Source organism: Pseudophryne corroboree, chromosome 2 (assembly GCF_028390025.1).
Source record: "Pseudophryne corroboree isolate aPseCor3 chromosome 2, aPseCor3.hap2, whole genome shotgun sequence".
In the NCBI taxonomy this organism is placed as follows: domain Eukaryota; kingdom Metazoa; phylum Chordata; class Amphibia; order Anura; family Myobatrachidae; genus Pseudophryne; species Pseudophryne corroboree.
This window is the reverse complement of record NC_086445.1, coordinates 29,283,080-29,306,225: the sequence shown is the minus strand read 5'-3', so window position 1 is coordinate 29,306,225 and position 23,146 is coordinate 29,283,080. Positions and strand designations below refer to the sequence as shown.

The 23,146-nt window shown below is 47.7% G+C and overlaps 1 protein-coding gene and 1 pseudogene across 2 annotated transcripts in view; one reads left to right on the top strand and one right to left on the bottom strand.

Moving 5' to 3' along the window:
• The window catches only part of LOC134994354 (piwi-like protein 1), a 549,333-nt gene that overhangs the window by 477,523 nt on the left and 48,664 nt on the right, over positions 1-23,146 (bottom strand). The gene's annotated exons all lie outside the window — the stretch shown is intronic.
• Positions 4,337-4,456, top strand: LOC135051514 (5S ribosomal RNA; annotated as a pseudogene).

Below are 23,146 nucleotides of genomic sequence, written 5' to 3'. Positions count from 1 at the left end.
ATTTCTCCGCCTCCTCACCAACATCGTCCTCATACATGTCGACACACACGTGCCGACACACAGCACACACACCGGGAATGCTCTGACAGAGGACAGGACCCACTAGCCCTTTGGGGAGACAGAGGGAGAGTCTGCCAGCACACACCAAAAACGCTATAATTATATAGGGACAACCTTATATAAGTGTTTCTCCCTTATAGCATCTTTTATATATATACAATATCGCCAAAATCAGTGCCCCCCTCTCTGTTTTAACCCTGTTTCTGTAGTGCAGTGCAGGGGAGAGCCTGGGAGCCTTCTCTCCAGCTTTTCTGTGAGAGAAAATGGCGCTGTGTGCTGAGGAGATAGGCCCCGCCCCTTTTACGGCGGGCTCGTCTCCTGCTATTTTTGAAGTTAGGCAGGGGTTAAATATCTCCATATAGCCTCTGTGGGCTATATGTGAGGTATTTTTTGCCTCTAATAAGGTTTTTATTTGCCTCTCAGAGCGCCCCCCCCAGCGCTCTGCACCCTCAGTGACTGTTGTGTGAAGTGTGCTGAGAGGAAAATGGCGCACAGCTGCAGTGCTGTGCGCTACCTTTATGAAGACTCAGGAGTCTTCAGCCGCCGATTTTGGACCTCTTCTCTCTTCAGCGTCTGCAAGGGGGCCGGCGGCGCGGCTCGGTGACCATCCAGGCTGTACCTGTGATCGTCCCTCTGGAGCTAGTGTCCAGTAGCCAAGCAGCAAATCCACTCTGCACGCAGGTGAGTTCACTACTTCTCCCCTAAGTCCCTCGTTGCAGTGATCCTGTTGCCAGCAGGACTCACTGTAAAGTAAAAAACCTAAGCTAAACTTTCTCTAAGCAGCTCTTTAGGAGAGCCACCTAGATTGCACCCTTCTCGTTCGGGCACAAAATCTAACTGGAGTCTGGAGGAGGGTCATAGGGGGAGAGCCAGTGCACACCACCTGATCTGGTAAAAGCTTTACTTTTTTGTGCCCTGTCTCCTGCGGAGCCGCTATCCCCATGGTCCTTTCAGGAACCCCAGCATCCACTTAGGACGATAGAGAAATATTTAATGAGAAACAACATCCAATGAGCCCTCACCACCATGTGATTTAGATGAATTATTTTGGGGCATAGAAAGACTCCTCACTAAAGAAGTAAAAACGTGGTGGGATATCAAGGGTCTGGAGCATTACATATCAGTTAATAGAATTCCTAGGGGACTTAGACTCCTCAAACAACCCACATTCGTAACCTTGACGCGACCTTTCTAGAAAAATGGGATAAAACATTACATAACTGTTCCATTGAACTCATGAAACTCCTGATAGAGGAAAAGAAGAACTCCCTTTCGGAACTAGAAAAGAGTATCCAACACAAAGAAACTGAATTGGAACCATATAAGGAAAAAGAGGACTTTAAAATCAATGAAAAAGTTCTTCATAGAAAAATGGAACACATCGAAGGAGAAGTCACTAAAATAAAGAAAAGAAATTCTTAAGGGACAAAACAGACTACGAACAAGGAAAAGTAAAGAATTGGAGTAGGTTCGGAACCATGAATCAACAACTAAACAGAACCGATAGACAGTACTGGAAAACAGTTCCAATAAAAAGACGGCCATCACGGAACCAAGAAGGAATCTCACCCTCTCCAACTGTAAAGTTGCAGAATAGATTCACAACATTACAACGTTTCAACTCTAACAGTGGACCAAGCTTTTTTAGCCCAGAGAACAGGAACAAGACCAAAAGAAACACCAGCAAATTCCTTGAAAGAAGATGTCCGCCTGGCATCACCACTGAAAAGAAGATATACAGAAGAAGAGGAACACGGGGCAGTAGGAGGAAGAGAGAACAAGAAAAGAGCGATATAATGACGGATATGAAGGGAAAAGGAATTTTTAACCTTTCAAAACATACATTATCAAAACCAGAGATATCATTACTCAACAAAGGTCTCACATTCGCACCCACAGGTGGTCTCAATAAATTTGAGACCTTCATTGACTTAAATAAATTCATCAGAAAACTAACCTTGAAGAGACATTTTATAAAAAAAAGAAAATGCCATTATCAGCAACTACGAAACCCAATCGAAATCAGGATTAAAACCCAATTCTAAATTTTATCCATTAGAATCAAAAGGAAAGTAATATCGACATTTTTTATGAGATGGTAAAAAAGGACTTATGCGACACCGATTTGGAGAAAATAAAGGAAAAGAACATCACAAATCGAGAAAAGAGGCACTAAAAAATCTACAGAAAAACCATGAAATTGTTTTAAAACAAGCTGACAAAGGGGGGGGTCTGGTCATAATGGACCGTGATAAGTATATCACAGAAGCAGAGAGACTACTGGGAGACAACACATCCTATATAAAAATGTCCAATGACCCTAAAGATGTTTTTATTGAAGAACTGAGAACACTGCTAGTGCATGGTCTACGTACGGACATTCTTACAAAGGAAGAATTCAATTCTGTTCAAATCAGATCCCATTACCCCCATTTTCTATTTTCTGCCAAAAATCCACAAAAATCTGGAAAACCCGCCCGGAAGACCTATAGTGGCGGGTATCGATTCTCTTACATCGAACTTGTCAGAATACGTAGATGTCTTTTTAAAACCCTACGTGAAAGATTTACCATCTTTTTTTAAAGGACACCACTTCCGTATTGAACTCCCTGAAAGATGTTGTATGGAAAGATACCTTTAAGTGGGTAACAATAGATGTGCAATCGCTATATACCTGTATTTGATCATCTAAAAGGTGTAAACGCATGCAGAGAATTTCTGGAGAACGATACAACAATAACAACCATTCATAAAGAGTTTATCTGTGATGTCATGCTTTTTATCCTTCAACACAATTATTTTAAATTTTTAGATGATTTTTATTTACCAACGATGTGGGACCGCGATGGGTACGATTTTTGCACCGAGCTTCGCAAATCTTTTATGGGCAGTTGGGAGAAAGAATTTTATATATGGCAAACATGAGTTTAAGGAACATTTAACTTTTTACCGTCGCTATATAGATGACATTTTAATCATCTGGGACGGAACAGAAGAAAAATTTTATGAATTCCTTGAATATCTGAGTAAAAATGATATGAACCTCGTCTTTACATCCAAGATCAACCCAGAGTCTATCGATTTCTTGATCTGGTTTTAATGGGTAAGGATAATAAAATCGAGACAAAAAACTTCATTAAAGAAGTGGATACGAATAGCTACCTGCACTACAGAAGTAACCATCTAAAGAAATGGAAAAATAATATCCCCTTCTCCCAATTTAACAGAATAAAGGAGAAACTGTACCAACCAGGAAGAATACGAAGCCCAAATTGAGAAATACAAACATAGATTCAAAGATAAGGAATACCCTACGAATATACTGGAGGAAGCAGCCACAAAAGCAAAAGCCGTAGAAAGATCAACACTACTTGAATATAGGACAAAGAAACAAAAAAGGACTCTATCTCCTTTATCACTACATATAACCGTCACGAAAAAACCATCAGAAACTCACTTAAGAACCATTGGGGAGTCCTACTGATGGATCCAATACTCAAAGAAATTCTACCTCCTCGCCCCGAGATCATCTTCAGAAAATCAAAAAATCTTAAAGATACACTAGCTCCAAGCATGTTACGAAAGGATACCAAAGAGGTTTCAAGTATGCCAAATGCACTGGTTCCTATAAGTGCGGTCGATGCAATATCTGCAGGTACTACACCCAGTGAGGAAGACCTTTACAGACACGGAAAAAAGGGAGACTCACAAAACTCCAAAGACTTCATAAATTGCAATACCCAATCAGTAATCTACCTGTTAGAATGTGGGTGCGGTAAGCAATATGTGGGAAAGACAAAGAGACCCCTCAAAATGAGAATCCAAGAACACGTCCGCAATATAAAGAATAAAATAGAAACACATGCAGTATCCAGACACTTCAACTCAACACATAACTCAAACCCAGAGGCATTGACTTTTAAAGCTATCGAACTGGTGAAACTGGGTGAAAGAGGTGGCGATTTGGCCAACAGACTATCACGAAGAGAAATGTATTGGATCTTCCAATTGCAGACAACTTCATCCAAAGGGATTCAACGATTACTACGAAATTGCGCCGTTCCTGTAATCTCATTCCTGGCACCAGGAATACACGGTCGGATATACAAAATACAATTTATGCAATAACCACTATATACTCTTTATCCCCCTCTCCCCCCCCCCCCCCCCCCCCCATACCTAACCCCCCCCCACCCCCCCCCACCTCATCCTACCCACCATCCCTCCTATAATATGTATAGCAGTAAATAACGCTGACACATGTATGGTAAGTGATTTCTACAGTCAAACCACACTGGACATGCCCAATCTCGTCCGATCTTGGAAGCGAAGCAGTGTCGGGCCTGATCAGTACCAGAACAGGGAGACCACCTGGGAAGATCAGGTACTGTAACCAAACTAATTGAAAAAGCCTACATGAGCATGTCAGTTGCGACACCGTAAAACTGCTATACTAATTTTTCACTAAGCACGATACTTATCACACTAACATCCCCGTCCCTCACTGCCCCTATTTTATCTGCATCAAGCACTGTAATTCACTGCCCTAATCAGCACCTTAATTTGCATAAATTGTTATGCTAATATTTAGCATACTGTATTTATCAGTGCTCATACCTGCACTAAGCACTTAAAATATTTAGCACTGCCTAAACTTGCACATGCATTATGCAAGCTAATGTTTAAATAACTGCTTTTATATTCATTTATATAAACAACTGTTTCTTTATATTATATTATTTATTTAGACAATATATACATATGGATAATCCTCCACTGAGGTCACATGTTGCTCGTTTATTTAGGAGGAAATGCTGTAATGCCTCCGTTATTAATCCCCCTTTTTTCTATTTTTCACCTTTATGCCATAAATGTCAGTACTACTGGTCTCCAATAAGATGGCCGCCGCATAGAGCTAATCAACAAAAAGCCTCCACAAAGATGGCCGCCGCTAAGAAAACAAAGAACCTCTACACTCAGCTCCCTACTAATAGAAGAACTGAGAGCCGCGGGCGCATGCGCAGTCCCGGCGTCCGGAGTGGGCGGAAGTGACGCGCCGCCGAAAAACCGGAAGTGGGGCGGAAAGCGCATCGGCGCAACTTCTGATGATTTTATATGACTTTCTAAACTCCAAATCTGCTAATAAGTTAACTGATCTATGTATAGGACTCATACAAGTATATAAATTTATAACTCCCTCATGTAAACTATTAGTTCTTAGTCTATTAAAAAGTATCATGTGATAGCAACAGGAAATGATGTCATAATTGACATCAGACTAATACTGGTATAAATAGAAGCCTGGTCCCAGTTTGCCTACACCCCTTGATGAAGTCTTAAGGACGAAACGCGTTGGGTTATCTGGCAGTGACTACATACCAAGTTAAGGAATCTTTTTACTATTTATTCACTTTTAACTGGTATTATATTTGCATGTATAGTTTTTATCCCATTTTTTAGAAAAGGTTTTGTCATTTTAAATTTTATGGAGAATTCTTATGTACTAATAAATTGTTATCTTAATTTATTTACCTAAAGTTTAATTCTTTTAGACACCATTGGTCGCTAACCCCCTCCCCCCAACTACATATACATATATATACATATACATATATATACATATATACATACATATACATATACATATATATATACATATATATATACATATATATACATACATACATACATATATATATATATATATATATACATACAATATATATATTATATATATAAATAAATAAATAAATAAAATATAAGATTTTACTCACCGGTAAATCTATTTCTCGTAGTCCGTAGTGGATGCTGGGGGACTCCGTAAGGACCATGGGGAATAGACGGCTCCGCAGGAGACTGGGCACATCTAAAGAAGATTTAGGACTATCTGGGGTGCACTGGCTCCTCCCCCTATGACCCTCCTCCAAGCCTCAGTTAGGAACTGTGCCCGGAAGAGCTGACACAATAAGGAAGGATTTTGAACTCCCGGGTAAGACTCATACCAGCCACACCAATCACACCATATACACATGATAGGAACCCCGTTAACAGTATGATAACAATTGGAGCCTCTGAAGAGATGGCTCACAACAAAAACCCGATGTTTGTAACAATAATAAGATTTTACTTACCGATAAATCTATTTCTCGTAGTCCGTAGTGGATGCTGGGGACTCCGTCAGGACCATGGGGATTAGCGGCTCCGCAGGAGACAGGGCACAAAACTAAAGCTTTAGGATCAGGTGGTGTGTACTGGCTCCTCCCCCTATGACCCTCCTCCAAGCCTCAGTTAGGATACTGTGCCCGGACGAGCGTACACAATAAGGAAGGATATTGAATCCCGGGTAAGACTCATACCAGCCACACCAATCACACCGTATAACTTGTGATCTAAACCCAGTTAACAGTATGACAAACGTAGGAGCCTCTGAACAGACGGCTCACAACAACAACAACCCGATTTTTTTGTAACAATAACTATGTACAAGTATTGCAGACAATCCGCACTTGGGATGGGCGCCCAGCATCCACTACGGACTACGAGAAATAGAATTATCGGTAAGTAAATTCTTATTTTCTCTGACGTCCTAAGTGGATGCTGGGGACTCCGTCAGGACCATGGGGATTATACCAAAGCTCCCAAACGGGCGGGAGAGTGCGGATGACTCTGCAGCACCGAGTGAGAGAACTCCAGGTCCTCCTCAGCCAGGGTGTGCCCCTGACCAAGTAGCAGCTCGGCAAAGTTGTAAAGCCGAGACCCCTCGGGCAGTCGCCCAAGATGAGCCCACCTTCCTTGTGGAATGGGCATTTATATATTTTGGCTGTGGCAGTCCTGCCACAGAATGTGCAAGCTGAATTGTACTACACATTCAACTAGCAATCGTCTGCTTAGAAGCAAGAGCACCCAGTTTTTTGGGTGCATACAGGATAACAGCAAGTCAGTTTTCCTGACTCCAGCCGTCCTGGAAATCTATATTTTCAGGGCCCTGACAACATCTAGCAACTTGGAGTCCTCCAAGTCTCTAGTAGCCGCAGGTACCACAATAAGCTGGTTCAGATGAAACGCTGACACCACCTTAGGGAGAAACTGGGGACGAGTTTGCAGCTCTGCCCTGTCCGAATGGACAATCAGATATGGGCTTTTGTGAGACAAAGCCGCCAATTCTGACACTCGCCTGGCCGAGGCCAGGGCCAACATCATGGTCACTTTCCATGTGAGATATTTCAAATCCACAGATTTGAGCGGTTTAAACCAACGTGATTTTAGGAATCCCAGGACTACGTTGAGATCCCACAGTGCCACTGGAGGCACAAAAGGGGGTTGTATATGCAGTACTCCCTTGTCAAATTTCTGGACTTCAGGAACTGAAGCCAATTCTTTCTGGAAGAAAATCGACAGGGCCGAAATTTGAACCTTAATGGACCCCAATTTGAGGCCCATAGACACTCCTGTTTGCAGGAAATGCAGGAATCGACCGAGTTGAAATTTCTTCGTGGGGCCTTCCTGGCCTCACACCACGCAACATATTTTCACCACATGTGGTGATAATGTTGTGCGGTCACCTCCTTCCTGGCTTTGACCAGGGTAGGAATGACCTCTTCCGGAATGCCTTTTTTTTTTTTTTAGGATCCGGCGTTCAACCGCCATGCCGTCAAACGCACCCGCGGTAAGTCTTGGAACAGACATGGTACTTGCTGAAGCAAGTCCCTTCTTATCGGCAGAGGCCCTGAGTCCTCCGTGAGCATCTCATGAAGTTCCGGGTACCAAGTCCTTCTTGGCCCATCCGGAGCCACGAGTATAGTTCTTACTCCTCTACGTCTTATAATTCTCAGTACCTTTGGTATGAGAAGCAGAGGAGGGAACACATACCCCGACTGGTACACCCATGGTGTTACCAGAACGTCCACAGCTATTTCCTGAGGGTCTCTTGACCTGGCGCAATACCTGTCCAGTTTTTTGTTCAGGCGGGACGCCATCATGTCCACCTTTGGTCTTTCCCAACGGTGCACAATCATGTGGAAACAACTTCTCGATGAAGTCTCCACTCTCCCGGGTGGAGGTCGTGCTGAGGAAGTCTGCTTCCCAGTTGTCCACTCCCGGAATGAAAACTGCTGACAGTGCTATCACATGATTTTCCGCCCAGCGAAGAATCCTTGCAGTTTCTGCCATTGTCCTCCTGCTTCTTGTGCCGCCCTGTCTGTTTACGTGGGCGACTGCCGTGATGTTGTCCCACTGGATCAATACCGGCTGACCTTGAAGCAGAGATCTTGCTAAGCTTAGAGCATTGTAAATTGCTCTTAGCTCCAGTATATTTATGCGGAGAGAAGTCCCCAGACTTGATCACACTCCCTGGAAATTTTTTCCCTGTGTGACTGCTCCCCAGCCTTTCAAGCTGGAATCCGTGGTCACCAGGACCCAGTCCTGAATGCATATCTGTGGCACTTTAGTAGATGAGCACTCTGCAGCCACCACAGAAGAGACACCCTTGTCCTTGGAGACAGGGTTATCCGCTGATGCATCTGAAGATGCGATCCGGACCATTTGTCCAGCAGATCCCACTGAAAGGTTCTTGCGTGAAATCTGCCGAATGGAATCGCTTCGTAAGAAGCCACCATTTTTCCCAGGACCCTTGTGCAATGATGCACTGACACTTTTCCTGGTTTTTGGAGGTTCCTGACTAGCTCGGATAACTCCCTGGCTTTCTCCTCCGGGAGAAACACCTTTTTCTGGACTGTGTCCAGAATCATCCCTAGGGACAGCAGACGTGTCGTCGGAGACAGCTGCGATTTTGGAATATTTAGAATCCACCCGTGCTGTCGTAGAACTACTTGAGATAGTGCTACTCAGATCTCCAACTGTTCTCTGGACCTTGCCCTTATCAGGAGATCGTCCAAGTAAGGGATAATTAAGACGCCTTTTCTTTGAAGAAGAATCATCATTTCGGCCATTACCTTGGTAAAGACCCGAGGTGCCGTGGACAATCCAAACGGCAGCGTCTGAAACTGATAGTGACAGTTTGGTACCACGAACCTGAGGTACCCTTTGTGAGAAGGGCAAATTTGGACATGGAGGTAAGCATCCTTGATGTCCAGGGACACCATATAGTCCCCTTCTTCCTGGTTCGCTATCACTGCTCTGAGTGACTCCATTTAGAATAGGTCTCACCGAGCCGTCTGGCTTCAGTACCACAATATAGTGTGGAATAATACCCCTTTACTTGTTGTAGGAGGGGTACTTTGATTATCACCTGCTGGGAATACAGCTTGTGAATTGTTTCCAATACTGCCTCCCTGTCGGAGGTAGACGTTGGTAAAGCAAACTTCAGGAACCTGCGAGGGGGAGACGTCTCGAATTTCCAATCTGTACCCCTGGGATACTACTTGTAGGATCCAGGGGTCCACTTGCGAGTGAGCCCACTGCGTGCTGAAACTCTTGAGACAATCCCCCACCGCACCTGTTTGTACGGCCCCAGCGTCATGCTGAGGACTTGGCAGAAGCGGTGGAAGGCTTCTGTTCCTGGGAATGGGCTGCCTGCTGCAGTCTTCTTCCCTTACCTCTATCCCTGGGCAGATATTATGGGGACGAAAGGACTGAGGCTGAAAAGACTATGTCTTTTTCTGCTGAGATGTGACTTGGGGTAAAAAAGGTGGATTTTCTAGCTGTTGCCGTGGCCACCAGGTCCGATGGACCGACCCCAAATAACTCCTCCCCTTTATACGGCAATACTTCCATGTGCCGTTTGGAATCTGCATCACCTGACCACTGTCGTGTCCATAAACATCGTCTGGCAGATATGGACATCGCACTTACTCTTGATGCCAGAGTTTCGCATATATAGAAATGCATCTTTTAAATGCTCTATAGTCAATAAAATACTGTCCCTGTCAAGGGTATCAATATTTCCAGTCAGGGAATCCGACCAAGCCACCCCAGCGCTGCCCATCCAGGCTGAGGCGATCGCTGGTCGCAGTATAACACCAGTATGTGTGTATATACTTTTTTAGGATATTTTCCAACCTCCTATCAGTTGGCTCCTTGAGGGCGTCCGTATCTGGAGACGGTAACGCCACTTGTTTTTATAAGCGTGTGAGCGCCTTATCCACCCTAAGGTGTGTTTCCCAACGCGCCATAACTTCTGACGGGAAAGGGTATACCGCCAATAATTTTCTATCGGGGGAAACCCACGCATCATCACACACTTCATTTAATTTATCTGATTCAGGAAAAACCACATGTAGTTTTTTCACACTCCACATAATACCCTTTTTTGTGGTACTTGTAGTATCAGAAATATGTAACATCTCCTTCATTGCCCTTAGCAAGTAACGTGTGGCCCTAAAGGAAAATACGTTTGTTTCTTCACCGTCGACACTGGAGTCAGTGTCCGTGTCTGTGTCTGTGTCGACCGACTGAGGTAAAAGGACGTTTTAACGCCCCTGACGGTGTTTGAGACGCCTGGACAGGTACTAATTGGTTTGCCGGCCGTCTCATGTCGTCAACCGACCTTGCAGCGTGTTGACATTATCACGTAATTCCTTAAATAAGCCATCCATTCCGGTGTCGACTCCCTAGAGAGTGACATCACCATTACAGGCAATTGCTCCGCCTCCTCAGCAACATCGTCCTCATACATGTCGACACACAAGTACCGACACACAGCACACACACAGGGAATGCTCTGATAGAGGACAGGACCCCACTAGCCCTTTGGGGAGACAGAGGGAGAGTTTGCCAGCACACACCAAAAACGCTATATTATACAGGGACAACCTTTATATAAGTGTTTTTCCCTTATAGCATTTTAATATATATATACATATCGCCAAATAAGTGCCCCCCCTCTCTGTTTTAACCCTGTTTCTGTAGTGCAGTGCAGGGGAGAGCCTGGGAGCCTTCCCACCAGCCTTTCTGTGAGGGAAAATGGCGCTGTGTGCTGAGGAGAATAGGCTCCGCCCCCTTTTCGGCGGGCTTCTTCTCCCGTTTTTCTGAGACCTGGCAGGGGTTAAATACATCCATATAGCCTCCAGGGGCTATATGTGATGTATTTTTAGCCAGAATAAGGTATTATACATTGCTGCCCAGGGCGCCCCCAGCAACGCCCTGCACCCTCTGTGACCGTTGGTGTGAAGTGTGTGACAACAATGGCGCACAGCTGCAGTGCTGTGCGCTACCTTCATGAAGACTGAAAAGCCTTCTGCCGCCGGTTTCTGGACCTTCAATCTTCAGCATCTGCAAGGGGGGTCGGCGGCGCGGCTCCGGGACGAACCCCAGGGTGAGACCTGTGTTCCGACTCCCTCTGGAGCTAATGGTGTCCAGTAGCCTAAGAAGCCAATCCATCCTGCACGCAGGTGAGTTGAACTTCTCTCCCCTAAGTCCCTCGATGCAGTGAGCCTGTTGCCAGCAGGACTCACTGAAAATAAGAAACCTAAAAACTTTTTCTAAGCAGCTCCTTAAGAGAGCCACCTAGATTGCACCCTGCTCGGACGGGCACAAAAACCTAACTGGGGCTTGGAGGAGGGTCATAGGGGGAGGAGCCAGTACACACCACCTGATCCTAAAGCTTTAGTTTTGTGCCCTGTCTCCTGCGGAGCCGCTAATCCCCATGGTCCTGACGGAGTCCCCAGCATCCACTTAGGACGTCAGAGAAAACTATGTACAAGTATTGCAGACAATCCGCACTTGGGACGGGCGCCCAGCATCCACTACGGACTACGAGAAATAGATTTACCGGTGAGTAAAATCTTATTTTCTCTAACGTCCTAGTGGATGCTGGGGACTCCGTAAGGACCATGGGGATTATACCAAAGCTCCCAAACGGGCGGGAGAGTGCGGATGACTCTGCAGCACCGAATGAGAGAATTCCAGGTCCTCCTCAGCCAGGGTATCAAATTTGTAGAATTTTGCAAACGTGTTTGCCCCCGACCAAGTAGCTGCTCGGCAAAGTTGTAAAGCCGAGACCCCTCGGGCAGCCGCCCAAGATGAGCCCACCTTCCGTGTGGAATGGGCTTTTACAGATTTAGGCTGCGGTAAGCCTACCGCAGAATGCGCCAGCTGAATAGTGCTACAAATCCAGCGCGCAATAGACTGCTTAGAAGCAGGAGCACCCAGCTTGGTGGGTGTATACAGGATAAACAGCGAGTCAGTCTTTCTGACTCCAGCCGTCCTGGAAATATAAATTTTTAGGGCCCTGACTACGTCCAGCAACTTGGAATCCTCCAAGTCCCTAGTAGCCGCAGGCACCACAATAGGTTGGTTCAAGTGAAAAGCTGAGACCACCTTTGGGAGAAACTGAGGACGAGTCCTCAATTCTGCCCTATCCATATTGAAAATCAGATAAGGGCTTTTACAAGACAAAGCCGCCAATTCTGAAACCCGCCTGGCCGACGCCAAGGCCAACAGCATGACCACTTTCCACGTGAGATATTTTAAATCCACAGTCTTAAGTGGTTCGAACCAATGTGATTTCAGGAATGCCAAAACCACATTGAGATCCCAAGGTGCCACTGGGGGCACAAAAGGAGGCTGAATATGCAGAACTCCTTTGACAAAAGTCTGAACTTCGGGCAGTGAAGCCAGTTCTTTTTGGAAGAAAATCGACAGAGCCGAAATCTGGACCTTTATGGACCCCAATTTGAGGCCCAACGTCACCCCTGCTTGCAGGAAGTGCAGGAATCGACCCAGTTGAAATTCCTCCGTCGGGGGCCTTCATGGCCTCACACCAAGCAACATATTTTCGCCAAATGCGGTGATAATGCTTTGCGGCGACATCCTTCCTGGCTTTGATCAGGGTAGGGATGACTTCCTCCGGAATACCCTTTTCCTTCAGGATCCGGTGTTCAACCGCCATGCCGTCAAACGCAGCCGCGGTAAGTCTTGGAACAGACAGGGTCCCTGCTGCAGCAGGTCTTGTCTGAGCGGCAGAGGCCAAGGGTCCTCTGTAAGCATCTCTTGAAGTTCCGGGTACCAAGCTCTTCTTGGCCAATCCGGAACCACGAGTATGGTTTTCACTCCTCGCCTTCTTATTATTCTCAGTACCTTGGGTATGAGAGGTAGAGGAGGAAACACATAAACCGACTGGTACACCCATGGTGTCACTAGAGCGTCCACCGCTATCGCCTGAGGGTCTCTTGACCGGGCGCAATATCTTTTCAACTTCTTGTTGAGGCGGGACGCCATCATGTCTACCTGTGGTTTTTCCCACCGGTTGACCAGCATTTGGAAAACTTCTGGATGAAGTCCCCATTCTCCCGGGTGGAGGTCGTGCCTGCTGAGGAAGTCTGCTTCCCAGTTGTCCACTCCCGGAATGAACACTGCCGTCAGTGCTAACACATGATTCTCTGCCCATCTGAGAATCCTTGTGGCTTCTGCCATCGCCATCCTGCTTCTCGTGCCGCCCTGTCTGTTTACATGGGCGACCGCCGTGATGTTGTCTGACTGGATCAGTACCGGCTGGTTTTGAAGCAGGGGTCTTGCCTGGCTTAAGGCATTGTAAATGGCCCTTAACTCCAGGATATTTATGTGAAGAGAAATCTCCTGATTTGACCACAGTCCCTGGAAATTTCTTCCCTTTGTGACTGCCCCCCAGCCCCGAAGGCTGGCATCCGTGGTCACCAGGACCCAGTCCTGTATTCCGAATCTGCGGCCCTCTAGTAGATGAGCCCTCTGCAGCCACCACAGCAGAGACACCCTGGTTCTGGCCGATAGGGTTATCCGCTGTTGCATCTGGAGATGGGACCCGGACCATTTGTCCAACAGGTCCCACTGGAACGTCCTTGCGTTGAACCTTCCGAATGGAATTGCTTTGTACGAAGCTACCATTTTTCCCAGGACTCGTGTGCATTGATGTACCGACACTTTTCCTGGTTGTAGGATGTCTCTGACCAGAGATGACAATTCCTCGGCTTTTTCCAGTGGAAGAAACACTCTTTTCTGGTCTGTGTCCAGAATCATTCCCAGGAACAGAAGACGTGTCGTCGGGACCAGCTGTGACTTTGGAATGTTTAGAATCCAGCCGTGCTGTTGTAGCACTTCCTGAGAAAGTGCCACCCCCCCTATCAACTGTTCTTTGGACCTCGCCTTTATCAGGAGATCGTCCAAGTACGGGATAATTAAAACTCCCTTCTTGCGAAGGAGTATCATCATTTTGGCCATTACCTTGGTAAAGACCCTCGGTGCCGTGGATAACCCAAACGGCAGCGTCTGGAATTGATAGTGACAGTCCTGTACCACAAATCTGAGGTACTCCTGGTGCGGAGGGTAAATGGGGACATGCAGGTACGCATCCTTGATGTCCAGGGATACCATGTAATCCCCCTCCTCCAGGCTCGCACTAACCGCCCTGAGCGATTCCATCTTGAACTTGAACCTTTTGATATAAGTGTTCAAGGCTTTTAAATTTAAGATGGGTCTCACCGAACCGTCCGGTTTTGGTACCACAAACATTGTGGAGTAGTAACCCTTTCCTTGCTGAAGGAGGGGTACCTTGACGATCACTTTCTGTGAATACAGTTTTTGAATAGCCACCAACACTGCCTCCCTGGCAGAGGGAGTTGCCGGCAAGGCAGATTTTAGGAAACGGCGGGGGGGAGACGTCTCGAATTCCAGCCTGTACCCCTGAGATACTACTTGAAGGACCCAGGGATCCACTTGTGAGAGAGCCCACTGTGTGCTGAAAAACCTGAGACGCGCCCCCAATGTTCCCGATTCCGCCTGAGCAGCTCCAGCGTCATGCTGTGGACTTACCGGACGCAGGGGAGGACTTCTGCTCCTGGGAACTAGCTGTGCGCTGCAGCTTTTTCCCCCTTCCTCTGCCCCTCGGCAGAAAGGATGAGCCTCTAGCCCGCTTATTTTTCTGGGGCCGAAAGGACTGTACCTGATAATACGGTGCTTTCTTTTGCTGTGGGGTAGCCTGTGGCAAAAAGGTCGATTTCCCAGCAGTAGCTGTGGAAACGAGGTCTGAAAGACCTTCCCCAAAAAGTTCCACCCCTTTATAGGGTAAAACTTCCATGTGCCGCTTGGAGTCGGCATCACCTGACTATTGCCTAGTCCATAACCCCCGTCTGGCGGCAATGGACATAGCGCTTATTTTTGATGCCAGCCGGCAAATATCCCTCTGTGCATCACGCATGTATAAGACCGCGTCTTTAATATGGTCAATCGTTAGCAAAATATTGTCCCTATCCATGGTATCAATGTTTTCCGACAGGGAGTCGGACCACGCAGCAGCAGCACTGCACATCCAAGCTGATGCAATAGCGGGTCTCAATATAATGCCCGTGTGTGTGTATATAGCTTTTAGGGTACTTTCCTGCTTTCTATCAGCAGGTTCTTTTAGGGCGGCCGTATCCGGAGACGGTAGTGCCACCTTCTTTGATAAGCGTGTCAGCGCTTTATCTACCCTAGGGGGAGTTTCCCAGCGTGACCTATCCTCTGGCGGGAAAGGGTACGCAGCCATTAACCGTTTAGAAATGATCAATTTCTTATCTGGGGAAGACCACGCTTCCTCACACACCTCATTTAATTCGTCAGATGCAGGAAAAACTACTGGTAGTTTTCTCACCAAACATAATACCCTTTTTTGTGGTACCTGGGGTATCATCAGAAATGTGTAATACATTTTTCATAGCCTCAATCATATAACGGGTGGATCTATTGGAGGGTACACTCGTCTCATCATCGTCGACACTGGAGTCGGTATCCGTGTCGACATCTGTATCTGTCATCTGAGGTAGCGGGCGTTTTATAGCCCCTGATGACATTTGAGACGCTTGGACAGGCACAAGCTGAGTAGCCGGCTGTCCTATGTCGTCAAACCTTTTATGTAAGGAGCTGACACTGTCACGTAATTCCTTCCATAAGTCCATCCACACTGGTGTCGACCCCGCAGGGGGTGACATCACATTCACAGGCATTTGCTCCGCCTCCACATCATTATCCTCATCATACATGTCGACACAGCAGTACCGACACACAGCAGACACACAGGGAATGCTCTTACAGAGGACAGGACCCCACAAAGCCCTTTGGGGAGACAGAGGGAGAGTATGCCAGCACACACCAGGGCGCTATATAACACAGGGATATCACTAAACAGTGTTTTCCCCTATAGCTGCCTATATATATATATATATATATATATATATATATATATATATATACACACACACACACATACATACATACATATATACATATATATATATATATATATATATATATATATATATATACACACATATACATATATATGTATATATACATATACACTGCGCCTAAATTGTGCCCCCCCTCTCTTTTTTACCCTTTCTGTAGTGCAGGACTGCAGGGGAGAGCCAGGGAGCTTCCTTCCAGCGAAGCTGTGAGGGAATAATGGCGCCAGTGTGCTGAGGGAGTTGGCTCCGCCCCTTTTTCGGCGGGCTTTCTCCCGCTATTTTATCGTTTCTGGCAGGGGTTAATATACACCTATATAGCCCCTGGGGCTATATATGGTGTTAGTTTTGCCAGCCAAGGTGTTATTATTGCTGCTCAGGGCGCCCCCCCCCCAGCGCCCTGCACCCATCAGTGACCGCAGTGTGTGGTGTGCATGAGGAGCAATGGCGCACAGCTGCAGTGCTGTGCGCTACCTTGGAGAAGACAGAAGTCTTCAGCCGCCGATTTTCCGGACCACCTTCTTGTTTCTGGCTCTGTAAGGGGGGCGGCGGCGCGGCTCCGGGAACGGACGACGAGGTCGGGTCCTGTGTTCGATCCCTCTGGAGCTAATGGTGTCCAGTAGCCTAAGAAGCCCAAGCTACCACCACTTAGGTAGGTTCGCTTCTTCTCCCCTTAGTCCCTCGTTGCAGTGAGCCTGTTGCCAGCAGGTCTCACTGAAAATAAAAAACCTAAACTATACTTTCTTCTAGGAGCTCAGGAGAGCCCCTAGTGTGCATCCAGCTCAGCCGGGCACAGAAATCTAACTGAGGCTTGGAGGAGGGTCATAGGGGGAGGAGCCAGTGCACACCAGATAGTCCTAAATCTTTCTTTAGATGTGCCCAGTCTCCTGCGGAGCCGTCTATTCCCCATGGTCCTTACGGAGTCCACAGCATCCACTAGGACGTCAGAGAAATAAATATATATATATATATATATATATATATATTCACTGCGCCTAAATTTATGTGCCCCCCCTCTCCTTTTTACCCTCTATTGCACCTGTATACTGCAGGGGAGAGCCTGGGGAGCATCCTTCCTGCGGAGCTGTGAAGAGAAAATGGCGCTGGCGTGCTGAGGAAGAAGGCCCCGCCCCCTCAGCGGCGGGCTTCTGTCCCGCTTTAATGTGTAAAAAATGGTGGGGGCTCTGGCATATATACAGTTCCAGACTGTATATATGTCTTTTTGCCAAAAAAGGTACTTAATTGCTGCCCAGGGCGCCCCCCCCCTGCGCCCTACAGTGACCGTAGTGTGCGGTGTGCTGTGGGAGCAATGGCGCACAGCTGCAGTGCTGTGCGCTACCTTAAGTGAAGACAGGAGTCTTCAGCCGCCGATTTCGATGTCTTCATGCTTCTGCTGCTTCTGTTCTTCTGGCTCTGCGAGGGGGACGGCGGCGCGGCTCCGGGAACGGACGATCAAGGTTAGGTACCTGTGTTCGATCCCTCTAGAGCTAATGGTGTCCAGTAGCCTAAGAAGCGCTACCTAGCTGCCGTGAGTAGGTTTGCTTCTCTCCCCTCAGTCCCTCGTAGCAGAGAGTCTGTTGCCAGCAGAAGCTCTCTGAAAACAAAAAACCTAACAAAATACTTTCTTTTCTAGCAAGCTCAGGAGAGCCCACTAGGAGCACCCAGCTCGGCCGGGCACAGATTCTAACTGAGGTCTGGAGGAGGGGCATAGAGGGAGGAGCCAGTGCACACCAGATAGTACTAAATCTTTCTTTAGAGTGCGCAGTCTCCTGCGGAGCCCGCTATTCCCCATGGTCCTTACGGAGTCCCCAGCATCCACTAGGACGTTAGAGAAATATTTTTACTGGTAAGTAAAAATAAGAATTTACTCACCGGTAATTCTATTTCTCGTAGTCCGTAGTGGATGCTGGGAACTCCGTTAGGACCATGGGGAATAGACGGGCTCCGCAGGAGACTGGGCACTCTAAAAGAAAGATTAGGTACTATCTGGTGTGCACTGGCTCCTCCCTCTATACCCCTCCTCCAGACCTCAGTTAGGGAAACTGTGCCCGGAAGAGCTGACATTACAAGGAAAGGATTTTTGGAATCCAGGGTAAGACTCATACCAGCCACACCGTACAACTTGTGATAACCTTACCCAGTTAACAGTATGAACAACAACTGAGCCTCACTCAACGGATGGCTCATAACAATAACCCTTATTTAAGCAATAACTATATACACGTATTGCAGAAAGTCCGCACTTGGGACGGGCGCCCAGCATCCACTACGGACTACGAGAAATAGAATTACCGGTGAGTAAATTCTTATTTTCTCTGACTTCCTAGTGGATACTGGGAACTCCGTAAGGACCATGGGGATTATACCAAAGATCCCAAACGGGCGGGAGAGTGCGGATGACTCTGCAGCACCGAATGAGCAAACTCAAGGTCCTCCTCAGCCAGGGTATCAAACTTGTAGAACTTAGCAAATGTGTTTGAACCCGACCAAGTAGCAGCTCGGCAAAGCTGTAAAGCCGAGACCCCTCGGGCAGCCGCCCAAGAAGAGCCCACCTTCCTTGTGGAATGGGCTTTTACTGATTTAGGATGCGGTAACCCTGCCGCAGAATGAGCTTGCTGAATCGTGTTACAGATCCAGCGCGCAATAGTTTGCTTTGAAGCCAGAGCACCCAGTTTGTTGGGTGTATGCAGGATAAACAGCGAGTCAGTTTTCCCGACTCCAGCCGTCCTGGCTACATAGACTTTCAAAGCCCTGACTACATCAAGTAACCTGGAGTCCTCCAAGTACCGAGTAGCCGCAGGCACCACAATAGGCTGGTTCAAATGAAACGCTGATACCACCTTAGGGAGAAATTGGGGACGAGTCCTCAACTCTGCCCTGTCCATATGAAAGATCAGATATGGGCTTTTACATGACAAAGCCGCCAATTCTGACTACGCCTAGCTGAAGCTAAGGCCAACAGCATGACCACCTTCCATGTAAGATACTTTAGCTCCACGGTCTTAAGTGGCTCAAACCAGTGTGATTTCAGGAAATCCAACACACCGTTAAGATCCCAAGGTGCCACTGGAGGCACAAAAGGGGGCTGAATATGCAGCACTCCCTTAAACGTCTGAACTTCAGGCAGTGAAGCCAGTTCTTTTTGAAAGAAAATAGATAGGGCCGAAATCTGGACCATTATGGACCCCAATTTTAGGCCCATAGTCACCCCTGACTGTAGGAAGTGCAGAAATCGACCCAGCTGGAATTCCTCTGTTGGGGCCTTCCTGGCCTCACACCAAGCAACATATTTCCGCCATATGCGGTGATAATGCTTTGCTGTCACATCCTTCCTAGCTTTTATCAGCGTAGGAATCACTTCATCCGGAATGCCCTTTTCCGTTAGGATCCGGCGTTCAACCGCCATGCCGTCAAACGCAGCCGTGTTAAGTCTTGGAACAGACAGGGCCCCTGCTGTAACAGGTCCTGTCTGAGAGGCAGAGGACATGGGTCCTCTGATATCAATTCTTGTAGTTCTGGGTACCAAGTTCTTCTTGGCCAATCCGGAACGATGAGTATAGTTCGTACTCCTCTCTTTCTTACTATCCTCAGTACCTTGGGTATGAGAGGAAGAGGAGGGAACACATAAACCGACTGGTACACCCACGGTGTTACTAGTGCGTCCACAGCTATCGCCTGAGGGTCCCGTGACCTGGCGCAAAATTTTTTTAGCTTTTTGTTGAGGCGGGACGCCATCATGTCCACCTGTGGCAGTTCCCAACGATTTACAATCTGTGTGAAGACTTCTTGATGAAGTCCCCACTCTCCCGGGTGGAGGTCGTGCCTGCTGAGGAAGTCTGCTTCCCAGTTGTCCACTCCCGGAATGAACACTGCTGACAGTGCTAGCACGTGATTCTCCGCCCATTGAAGAATCCTTGTGGCTTCTGCCATTGCCATCCTGCTTCTTGTGCCGCCCTGGCGGTTTACATGGGCGACCGCTGTGATGTTGTCTGACTGAATCAGTACTGATTGGTTTTGAAGCAGGGGCTCTGCTTGAATCAGGGCGTTGTAGATGGCCCTTAGTTCCAGTATATTTATGTGTAGAGAAGTCTCCAGACTTGACCACTGTCCTTGGAAGTTTCTTCCCTGAGTGACTGCCCCCCCTCCTCGGAGGCTTGCATCCGTGGTCACCAGGACCCAGTCCTGTATGCCGAACCTGCGTCCCTCGAGAAGATGAGCACTCTGCAGCCACCACAGCAGAGACATCCTGGCCCTTGGGGACAGGGTGATCAACCGATGCATCTGAAGATGCGATCCGGACCATTTGTCCAACAGATCCCACTGAAAGATCCTTGCATGGAACCTGCCGAAGGGAATTGCATCTTTCCCAGGACTCGTGTGCAGTGATGCACCGACACCTGTTTTGGATTCAGGAGGTCCCTGACCAGAGATGACAATTCCTGGGCCTTTTCCACCGGGAGAAACACCTTATTCTGTTCTGTGTCCAGAATCATTCCCAGGAAAAGCAGACGCGTCGTAGGAATCAGCTGCGACTTTGGGATATTCAGAATCCAGCCGTGCTGTTGCAACACTTCCCGAGAGAGTGCTACGCTGACCAACAACTGCTCTCTGGACCTCGCCTTTATGAGGAGATCGTCCAAGTACGGGATAATTATAACTCCCTTCTTTCGAAGGAGTATCATCATTTCGGCCATTACCTTGGTAAATATTCTCTGTGCCGTGGAGAGACCAAACGGCAACGTCTGGAATTGGTAATGACAGTCTTGTACCACAAACCTGAGGTATTCCTGGTGAGGTGGGTAAATGGGGACATGCAAGTAAGCATCCTTGATGTCCAGCGACACCATAAAATCCCCCTCTTCCAGGCTTGCAATAACCGCCCTGAGCGATTCCATTTTGAACTTGGACTTCTTTATATAAGTGTTCAAGGATTTTAAATTCAGGATGGGTCTCACCGAACCGTCCGGTTTCGGTACCACAAACATTGTGGAATAGTAACCCCTGCCCTGTTGAAGGAGGGGGACCTTGATTATCACCTGCTGGAGGTACAGCTTGTGAATTGCCGCCAGTACTACCTGCCTTTCCCTGGGAGCAGCTGGCAAGGCTGATTTGAGGTAACGGCGAGGGGGAGTCGCCTCGAACTCCAGCTTGTATCCCTGAGATACAATTTGTACAGCCCAGAGATCCACTTGTGAGCGAACCCACTGGTTGCTGAAGTTTCGGAGACGCGCCCCCACCGCACCTGGCTCCGCCTGTGGAGCCCCAACGTCATGCGGTGGACTTAGTGGAAGCAGGGGAGGATTTTTGTTCTTGGGAACTGGCTGCATGGTGCAGCTTCTTTCCTCTACCCTTGCCTCTGGCCAGAAAGGATGCTCCTCTGACCCGCTTGCCTTTCTGAGGCCGAAAGGACTGCATTTGATAATACGGTGCTTTCTTAGGCTGTGAGGGAACCTGAGCAGTTGCTGTGGATACGAGGTCCGAGAGACCGTCCCCAAATAATTCCTCACCCTTATAAGGCAAAACCTCCATGTGTTTTTTAGAATCAGCATCACCTGTCCACTGCCAAGTCCATAATACTATCCTGGCAGAAATGGACATTGCATTAATTCTAGATGCCAGCAGGCAAATGTCCCTCTGTGCATCCCGCATATATGAGACGACGTCTTTTATATGTTCGATGGTTAGCAAAATAGTATCCCTGTCGAGGGAATCAATGTTGTCTGACAGGGTATCAGTCCATGCTGCTGCAGCACTACACATCCAGGCTGAAGCAATAGCAGGTCTCAGTAGAGTACCAGAGTGTGTATACACAGACTTCAGGATAGCTTCCTGCTTTCTATCCGCAGGATCCTTTAGGGCGGCCGTATCCTGAGACGGCAGTGCCACCCTTTTAGATAAGCGTGTTAGCGCCTTGTCCACCCTAGGGGATGTTTCCCAACGTAACCTATCCATTGGCGGGAAAGGGTACGCCATCAGTAACCTCTTAGAAATCACTAGTTTCTTATCAGGGGAACTCCACGCTTCTTCACACAAATCATTTAATTCATCAGTTGGGGGCGACACCACATGCATCTGCCCCTGCTCCGCCTCCACGTAACCCTCATCAAACATGTCGACACAGCCGTACCGACACACCGCACACACACAGGGAATGCTCAGACTGAGGACAGGACCCCACAAAGTCCTTTGGGGAGACAGAGAGAGAGTATGCCAGCACACACCACAGCGCTATATAACACAGGGATTTACACTGCTAATAAGTGATTTTCCCAATAGCTGCTTGTTTGTATCGATTTGCGCCTAAATTTATGTGCCCCCCCCTCTCTTTTTAACCCGTCTTGTACCTGGATACTACAGGGGAGAGCCTGGGGCGCGTGCTTCCAGCCGAGCTGTGAAGGGAAAATGGCGCTGGTGTGCTGAGGAAGAAGGCCCCGCCCCCTCAGCGGCAGGCTTCTGTCCCGCGTTTCCTGTAACTTAATGACGGGGTTTTTTACACATATACAGTTAACTGACTGTATTATGTGTATTTTATTCCAAAAGGTAATATAATTTGCTGCCCAGGGCCCCCCCCCATCGCCCTGCACCCTACAGTGACCGGAGTGTGTGGTGTGCTGTGGGAGCAATGGCGCACAGCTGCAGTGCTGTGCGCTACCTTAATGAAGACAGGAGTCTTCTGCCGCCGATTTCATCGTTCTTCTGTCTTCTGGCTCTGCAAGGGGGACGGCGGCGCGGCTCCGGGAACGGACGATCGAGGTCAGGCCCTGTGTTCGAACCCTCTGGAGCTAATGGTGTCCAGTAGCCTAAGAAGCACAAGCTAGCTGCAAGCAGGTAGGTTTGCTTCTCTCCCCTCAGTCCCTCGTAGCAGTGAGTCTGTTGCCAGCAGATCTCACTGAAAATAAAAAAACCTAACAAATACTTTCTTTCTAGCAAGCTCAGGA